The sequence below is a fragment of the Balearica regulorum genome, chromosome Z, assembly GCF_011004875.1.
Source record: "Balearica regulorum gibbericeps isolate bBalReg1 chromosome Z, bBalReg1.pri, whole genome shotgun sequence".
Lineage (NCBI taxonomy): Eukaryota > Metazoa > Chordata > Aves > Gruiformes > Gruidae > Balearica > Balearica regulorum.
Genome location: NC_046220.1, coordinates 22,202,013 through 22,210,797, shown reverse-complemented (window position 1 = coordinate 22,210,797; position 8,785 = coordinate 22,202,013). Strand labels below are relative to the sequence as shown.

At 34.8% G+C, this 8,785-nt stretch overlaps 1 long non-coding RNA gene across 1 annotated transcript; it reads left to right on the top strand.

The window, feature by feature from the left end:
• The first annotated feature begins 218 nt into the window (after positions 1-218).
• On the top strand, positions 219-5,964 carry LOC142599573 (uncharacterized). The gene is made up of 3 exons (XR_012833146.1): positions 219-244; positions 940-1,431; positions 5,377-5,964. It is a non-coding gene; the product is annotated as an uncharacterized LOC142599573 (long non-coding RNA).
• The last annotated feature ends 2,821 nt before the right edge of the window (positions 5,965-8,785 follow it).

Here is an 8,785-nt window from a genome sequence, read left to right as displayed (position 1 = left end):
GAAGGGGTTGCCTAATGAAAGCTTTCTACTTGCAAAGTGTCTTGTTTTCCTTTATTTTTGACTGATAAGTGTTTGCTGAAGTGTATTATGTTTTGGGTTTTTTTTGAAAAAAAGCTTTGCTGGTGCTTTCATGATTTGTTTTGTCATAAAACTGCTGTAGCAAAACTCTCATTCTTGTCACAGATGATTGTACTTACCATTGTTATTCTTAAAACTTTAGGACTGCTAAGGAACCTACAGTCAAGTAAGTCTCTTACTCATGTTAATATCAAGGTTTCTTCTATTGTCTTCTCTCCTTTCTACATCATTAGACCAATCTCTGGCTTCTTCTTATTTTAGAGTTTTAGTCATTGGATGTGACAGTTAAAACAATATTTTCCTTACCAAAGTTAGACTGAAAATGGAGACCATGCTTTGGTTTGAAATTATTCTTGACTGAGTATATTCTTCATAGTTTGCTTCCTAAAGCGTGTTTTGCTACTATTGGGAGACCAGTTTTGAAAGCGTTATTTTCTTTGATAGAGCTTTTTCAAATATTTCCACACAGAAATGTACAGAGGGACTCTCAGAAGTATAGTGTTCCTAGTCATTGTTTAAAAAGAACTAGAATTAGACACTTATAACAATAACTCTCTAATATTGCACTATGTTAAGGAGAAACATAAAGGAAAGCACTAGGAACAAGAGAGAGAAACTTGTGTATTTCTCGATTCATGCTGTTAACAAGCAGTTTTTAAAACCATGTTCCAAGCCTCATGAAAAGCAATACCTAAACAAATTGCATGGGGTGAGATTTACTTTGTGGAAACCACAGTATAAGCTATAATTGTGCTGGGTTTTGGCTGTAAGTGTCCAATTCCTGTGAAAGAAAGATGCCAATCAGATCTGACATAAAAAATCCTTTGAACAAGGATTTATTCAGTTACTTCTGTGTTTCAGGACAGCTTTAGCTGTATTCTTACAGAAGAAAGGAGTCAGTGCCCGATAGTAACTGCAAATGAAATGCTGAATTCATCCCACCTGACTTGAAATTCTTCACTAATGCTCCCAAGTTAAGAGCAGGCCTGCCCAAACCTTTTTCAGTAGACAGGAGGAAGGATCCTGCTTTTTACAACGAAAAGTGCCATCTGGAGATGCTTTCTTCTCTCTGTGGGCTGCATGGAGGTTAGGACAAATTGAGACACTGAATCAAAAAGCCAGTTTCTAGCTGACCTGGATCTATGCAAATGATGAAACAGAGGTGTTCTTTCATATATCTGTCATTAACTTGAGCACTAGTGGATTTACCTCATGTAGACTGAGTGCCAATGATGTTTACTAGGTAAATCCATGACATGGAATGTATTTCGAGTAGAAAACTGCTGTCTGGTTCTGAAATGTATTCCCTGAGGAATATGTAGACCATAACTCCAGAATACAGACTGCAAAATGGTAAGGTTTGGGTTTTTTTCCTATTATTTGGCTATGAAATTAATTTCATATGTGAAATTGTTCATGTTTCAGTTTTTCAAGACTTTGCTATTTCTCACATCTAAGAGTCTTTTTTTATTTCATCATGGAAATCACTTGGAATTGGGTCATCGACTTAGGTGGAGAATAATGAATTCCATGATTCCAAATACAGTTCCATAAAGTGTCTGCAAGTCAGTTCAGCTTCCCTGTTTCGAGTTGTTATAAATCTAATAAATAACATAAATAATATATTACTTTTGATCACTTCTGCATATTAACTCTTATGTATATATATCTGAATGTTGCTTTTTGTCAAAGCATTGGATATTAAGAGTATGTTTATCACCCAGCATATTCACAAATGAAATTAGTGGAAGATATGTGGTCAAATGGCACAGCAGAACATAAGCTGGTTTTTTTAATCCGCACACTACCTCACTGTCTACTGGGAACTTTGTATAAATAACAAGCCTGTGTTAATACTACAACATGTATGAAACACATCAATACATTTCACTATGCTTTAAGTCCTGACACTTTTATTTTTTGATAATTCCTATTATGTGTGCCTACTGCAGTGCTATACGCCTTGGATTGCATTAGTGAAGGGCACATTTCTTGTTGCCTTATGTCATTATCATGTGTTTATTATGTGTTTTCTGTGTAATTACTGTCCCAGAGCAGTACAAAATGACATTAGATGTTACGCTTCTAGAAGGTGTCAAGATAAAAACTACACCTTATTACTATTCTTCCACACTAGCTGACATTTTGATTGCCTGCCACCTGCTTCTGCTGGATAAATAGTAGCAATAAGGTTCCCTATGGTGTGACCAAAGGGTTTTTCAAGATCTGAACAAAAAGAATTTATTTCTCACATTTGTTTGCTTTGTACATATAAATTCTGACTATAAGTGTGTTTATGGATAAAATATTTTAAACTTGGAAATGCTTGAGTTTGTGTCTGGTTTTTGTTAAAGTACAGCTTCAATTGGTGTTTGAATGTTTGCTTTTGGACCAAAGGCAGAGATTTCAATTTGAAATTTAGAAATTTACTGGGGAAGATAACCCCACAAACATTTGGAGATTGCTTATATTATTTGGAAAATACCCCACTTATGTTTTAATCTAATCTTGGAGGGGGATGTTTGTGGTACAATCATGTTCTGATATAGTTGCTGTATAGTGTCATTGTTGTAGCAGTAAAGTGAAAAATGTTCTTTCAAAAATTGAAAATTTTGTCCAAAGACAATAGAAAGAATATAAATAATGGTAAGTTAAATTTTAAATCATATCTAATCAGGTGGGTAATGAAGATTTCTGAAGACTAAATTGTTTTAAGTGTAAAAATGAGTAATAAAACTGGTTTCAAACACATCAGAAACTGGAAGTCTGTACTTGATTCCATAGGGCTGATAGGTGGCTGGCATATAAAAATGAGCACTCAAGGCAACAGTGGTAAAATCTAAAGGATTTCTTTATATTTGTGTTTATTAGTCTTAAATAGGCACATCATTGGAAAAGATTTTAAAGCAAAATATATGAGTAATGAATTGTCAGGGCAAAAAGTTTCACCCAAAAAGTCTAGAGTGAATTGCTACCAACTATGTAATGTAAAACCTGTTGCTTGAATCCAGGAGAGAGTAAGTAAGCAAATGAGAACGAGTTTTCAAAAAGGGGTCCAAAAGGTACCAGGGGATCTGCAGGCCATTATGTCTTACTTCAATATCACTCATATTGGCAGAAACCATAAGAAAGAATAGAGTTAGTTAGTCAACTGGGAAATAATTGTGATGAGTCACATCTTGTGATCCTGGTGAAGTGATAAAAGTCACACCAACAAATACAGATGAGGGCAGCTGGCTGACAGACCATTGGATTTGCAGAAAAATGATGATTAATTACGGAGTAAAATAAGGAAAACAGTGGTAAGTTTTCAAAATAAATCTACACTGTCAGGGGTGTTCCTTGATTGACTCTGCAGGCTACAATACTTTTCGATACTGGTCTTCAGAAAACATCTAGAAATGGAGTGAACAGCAAAATGACAAGGCTTTGACATTAGAAAACCACTCAAGGTAGGAAAGAGTTGCAGAAGGTTGTCAACGAGCAAGTGAGTAATAAAGTGCCAGCTAATATTTAATGTCAATAAATATGAATCAATGCAGATTGCAAGACAGCCTTGACTGTAGACACAATAACAGGCTTGAAATTAGTGGTGCCTCATTCCTGAGTTAATATTTGAAGTCACTGTGAACAGCAATCTGAAACGTTCATCTTGGTGCCTAGCAGTAGTGAAAAAGGTAAATAATATTAGACAGCGGAACAGGAATAGAGGACAAAACATTGTGGCACCACACAACTAGCCCACAGTTTGCAGACATTTTAAAATGATCATGACTGCAAGAAATTCCATCTTAAAAAGTGTTTAACAGAACTGTGGACAGTACAGAGAAGGAAATGGGAATGACCAAAGATAATCAGATAGTTACTCTGCAGAGAAAGGAAAATAGTCTAAGTCTTCTCACTGTAAAGAAGGGATGGCCACAGGTGATTTTGATAGATGTCCATGTAATTGCAAATGGTACAGTCAGAGTGAATGGGAAATTATTGTACACTCTTTTTCACATTACAAAAGGTATGAAACATCCAGTGAAATTACTCTGCAGGAGATACAAAACAAACCAAAGTGAATAATTTTTTCAAAAAGTTGTTAATGAAGTGTGGAAATAAGTTATAAAGATATATAAACAGATTTAAAATTTCAATAGAAAAAAATGTGAAAGAAAGATCCATTTAAAGGATTTAAACTGGCTTGTCTGGATGCAAACTGTAGCTCATGATGTTTCAAACAGATGACTGCTGGAAGTGAAGAGGTTATCATCAGCATAAGATAAGAATCACCTACATTTTCCCTTATTTTTTATTATGTACTGTAATTATTATGAGAGACAAATGAAATTACTGTGCTTAGTATTTAAAATTATTTTAAAATATTATTTTAAAATATTTATTATTATTATAACACCAAGCTGGTGAGTGCCTTGAGACTAAGTAAAGTCTCATAAAATAATTAGTTCAAGCTCTGTACTATTTTGTACAATATTTACCTCTGCGTTGAGCAGTCAAAAAACACAGCTCAGTGTTGCTGGCATACCTGTATATTGCAGACTTATTACTCTATAAACATTCACCAACATCATGAAGTCTCTGAAAAAAAAAAAAGATTTCCACTTATTAAATGCTGTTCAATATTATGTCATGGTAAGTCTTCTTTCCCCAGAGCAACAGCCTTATCCCACATTTGGAGAAAGTTTTTTGTGTGATCTGAGATTTGTAAATCTTTGACTGGGACAAAGTACTGAACTTTAGTGTAAACAGTTCCTAGCGCTCTCATTTGCTATTTATGATGGCGTTTTTGACCATTGGGTTATATTTATTCAAAAATACGCTTGGGATATGATATGATGTAAATTAAAATAGTTCTAGTTAAATAAATCAAAATTTTCAACATCATTATCCATACAAAATCTTCACTATTATTTTATTAAAGTTCTTCTGGAGCCATAGTGATTTTAAAAACATTTTTAATAACAAGGAAACTGTCCTATATTTTTAGCATCGCTATGAACAATATATTATCAATTAAATGCATTCTTAAAGCAGGTCCAAATATGGGGTTAAAATGAATATATTTTGATTGCATGGGAAAAATTATGCCTGCTGTTATGTCAGCCTCTTGTAGAAAACAATAGATGGTAAATGTAGATAAAGGATGCTCTTCTAAACTTTTGCTGAAAACAGACAAGCAATGTAATTTTTCCCAGGGAGGTTCACAGTTGTGTCTATGGGTTTTAGTGTCTGCATGGATGACCTGCTGTGTGTTCATATTCTACGTGTTTACTGTAGTGCTTGTTTTTGCAGCTGGAGTGCTGACCTGATGAAATCAGGCATTGAAGGCATCATCAGGTTGTGAGAATGATCTCCTGATCCCCATACGACCATCAAAAGCAACTGGGAAGTACTGCATGCTCTTTTGCATTTCATGTGTTTCTCTCCTGCTCCTGTGTGTGTACAGATGGCACAGGGAATAAGCTACTTCTTTCTCTCAGCACGACAAAGATGAGAAAAAGGAAACACATTTCAGGCTGCATCTCATCCATTGCTGTTGTTACTGGGCAGCAATTCATACAATGGGTGACCAAATAGCTCTGGGCTGGGAGAGACCAAATACTGCTTTAGTAGGCTGCATATTTTTTTCTGTTTGAATACCATCCTAGAATTTTGCAGCATGAGTGAGGTAATGAAATAATACCCAATGAAACTGTACTCTGAAATCATAAACTTTTCAGCAACTGGGAAATCTTGTAACAAATTGAAATGTCATAGAAAAAACTCTTAGAACTGAAGGTTATAATGTCACTGCAGTTGCTCACATGAAGGAGTGAACAGCTAATTTAGATCAATAGCACACCAATGAATTTAAGGGCAGTACTGTAAAAGAGCATTCTATAGCAGTCAAGTATAATGTTGTTTAACAAGTCACATCATTAAGTTTATTTAATAGACATATTGGGAACATACCGTAAAAACTCAAATAACACATTTTTTGTCTTCAGAATGAGATTACTTCTATGCTTCTAGTTATACATTATCATAATCTGTCACTGTGCTGCATGCAGTGCCTTAGAATACATGTTACAAGTTCTATAGCATTTTTGAATTATAGGCCTATATGATTACTTGTTATATTCCATATTACATGAATCCTTGTTTCTAACTTTGCAGCCATATGACATACTCTCTCAGATTAATCTCTGTTATGATCTTCAAATAACAAGACCAAATTTTCTGTTAATGAACAATAAATAGTTCAACAACCTTAAAAGAAAACTGTCACCTTTTTTCTTGTGCTTGATGGTGATAACAGAAATGAGTGAGCTGTGTTAAGAAGGTGGGTATTCTAGGCAGAAATGAGATGAGAAATATGGTTGGTTTGAGTCTCTCCTGAGTCCCTGGGAAAAGTCTCAATGATAAAAATTCAATGCTTTTTTTTTTTTTTTTTTCAAGTGGATGTATGCTGACACTTTTTTCTGTTTTTCCACATCTCATGAACAGCTGTATAGGTCTATAACAAATGAAGGTCTATTTATCTAGCTGCTGTTTTACTTGTCAAAGTAACTTAAACAAAAAAAGTAAACCAAAGACAAATAGTATGAGACTAAGTTGCTTAAAGTGATGTGATTATTGAAAAAAGTACTGCAAGAAGATTGCAACAGCTTTTATGAAAATCTTCAAAAGTGCATGCTTTTATTTCTGTTTCTCGGATAAAACTGAAAGAACACTTTTCTACATTTGTTATAGCTTCCATATTTCTTCTATATAAAGTATTTTGGAAGAAAGTAACTTTATTTTCTCTAGGATTTTTCCCAATAGACAGTGTAATTTTTTTTTTTTTTTTAAACTACATTAAAGTCCTTCTTTTGACTTTCTGATGAAGTGGTCAATGATTTTATGGAAGTTAGAAATCTTTCACACACAGCTACAGAGAGGAAGGCTTTCTCTGGATTATACAGTTATCATTTTCCATTATTATTCTTCTCAACCATAGTATAGACTTATCTGGGATACAAAAGATATTTTGTGCTGCCTCAAGCACCTAATCTAGGATCAAATGCTCACAGTTTGAGGTAGTATCTTCAAGAGTGCTTAGGATCCCTAGATTTAGAATTTACCACCTAATTCAGGTGTCAAAGTTGCAGTTGGAGGTATTGTTCTCTTCCCATGGACACTTGAGAGACCCATGCTCCTAAATTAGGTCCGTAAAGCTAATCATGCATTTACACATTGTGGCAAACATTTAATAATGAACAGTAACAAAATGGATCTGATCTATGTGAGGATCTATAGCTGCTACTGAAATTTCTAGGGTGGTATACGGTTAAATATGATGTGAGGGGCAAGATGGAAATTCATGAGAAGGCTGAGAACAATACAGCTACCCACAAGCAGGGGGGAAGTTTGTGACTGTATGCTTACTATGGCATCTTTCAAAGGGGCTAATAAAATGCAAAAGAGTCATTGCTGAGCTTAAAAACTCATGGGTCATTAAATCTATTTTTATGTAGTGAAGAAGATAGGAAAAAGTTGAACTTTCGATTAATAATATCCAACTAACAGTTTGTGGAGTTGCCTACAAGCTTAATTTATGTTTTACTTAAAATACTGAAGCAGTTTTTGGGGTTGTGGGGGGTTTTTTTTTGTTGTTGTTTGTTTGTTTTTGATTTTCCCCCTGAAAACTTGGGCTAAACTCAAATTCGCTCTAGTTTCTGCTTAGTGCTTTCACCAAAGGTGGCAGCCCATGTCTCAAAGTTTACAGACAAATCAACTAGATAAAAGTGCTGGGAGGAATCCTATTTTTAGAAGTGTGATATTAAGGCAGAAAAGAATGAAACTATTTGCTTAAGTTTTTGCAATCTCTGTCCCAGAGGCTTGGTGTGAATTTACAGGTTCAAACTCCATTCTAATGCTTGAAACTCTTCCTCCTTGGCCTACCAATCTTGAAATGGGTTAAAGAAATGAACAAAGAAAGACCTCAAACCAAGGTAAATTTCTGTCTATGAAAACCTACCATTTTCCCACCACTTTGGGACCAATGATTTAAGAAATCATTGAAATGCAAAAGCCTGGACTTTAGATAGGGGGAGTGAAAGTATTTAGTGGTCCCATGAACCTCTTACAGAAATCAGAGTCCAAAAAGGATCCTAAAAATATTCAGAAAATTATTGCAGATCTTAAATTGATGCAATTGGGTGGAAAACAGAGGCAAGAGAAAGAAAAAGAATGATGATGAAGAGTCGAAAGATACACAGGAAGAAATTCTTGTTTGTGATGTTTCTGTTGGTGCATATACATTGATGGCGCAAGACTTGTTAATGATTGCAGTGGTACATTTTTCCCCTAGCATTTTTATATCCAAAGAAAAATTTCTCTGACAGAGGGAAGGTGGTCCAAAATTTTACTGTAGACAGGGAAAGTATAACAACTTTGCAACAGGATAGATTCCTCAGAAGTGGTGTTTGAAAGCTGGCTTTAGTTGGCGTTTTGTCTCTAGGTTTCTGGCATGCAAAGCAGTATTGTGATAGCCACTGCCTTTCAGAGAAGCTCTTTCAGGAAGCCAGTGGAACTGTTTTGAAAAAAGAATGTATTATCATGTCAGTGTTGGAAAAGATGCTAAATTTGAAAATCCACTAGGGAGTTTTTTTGGTGCTTTTTTGTTGGTTTTTTTTTTTTTCAAATCAGCTCTTAGTGAAAATAAGCATATTTGAAACAA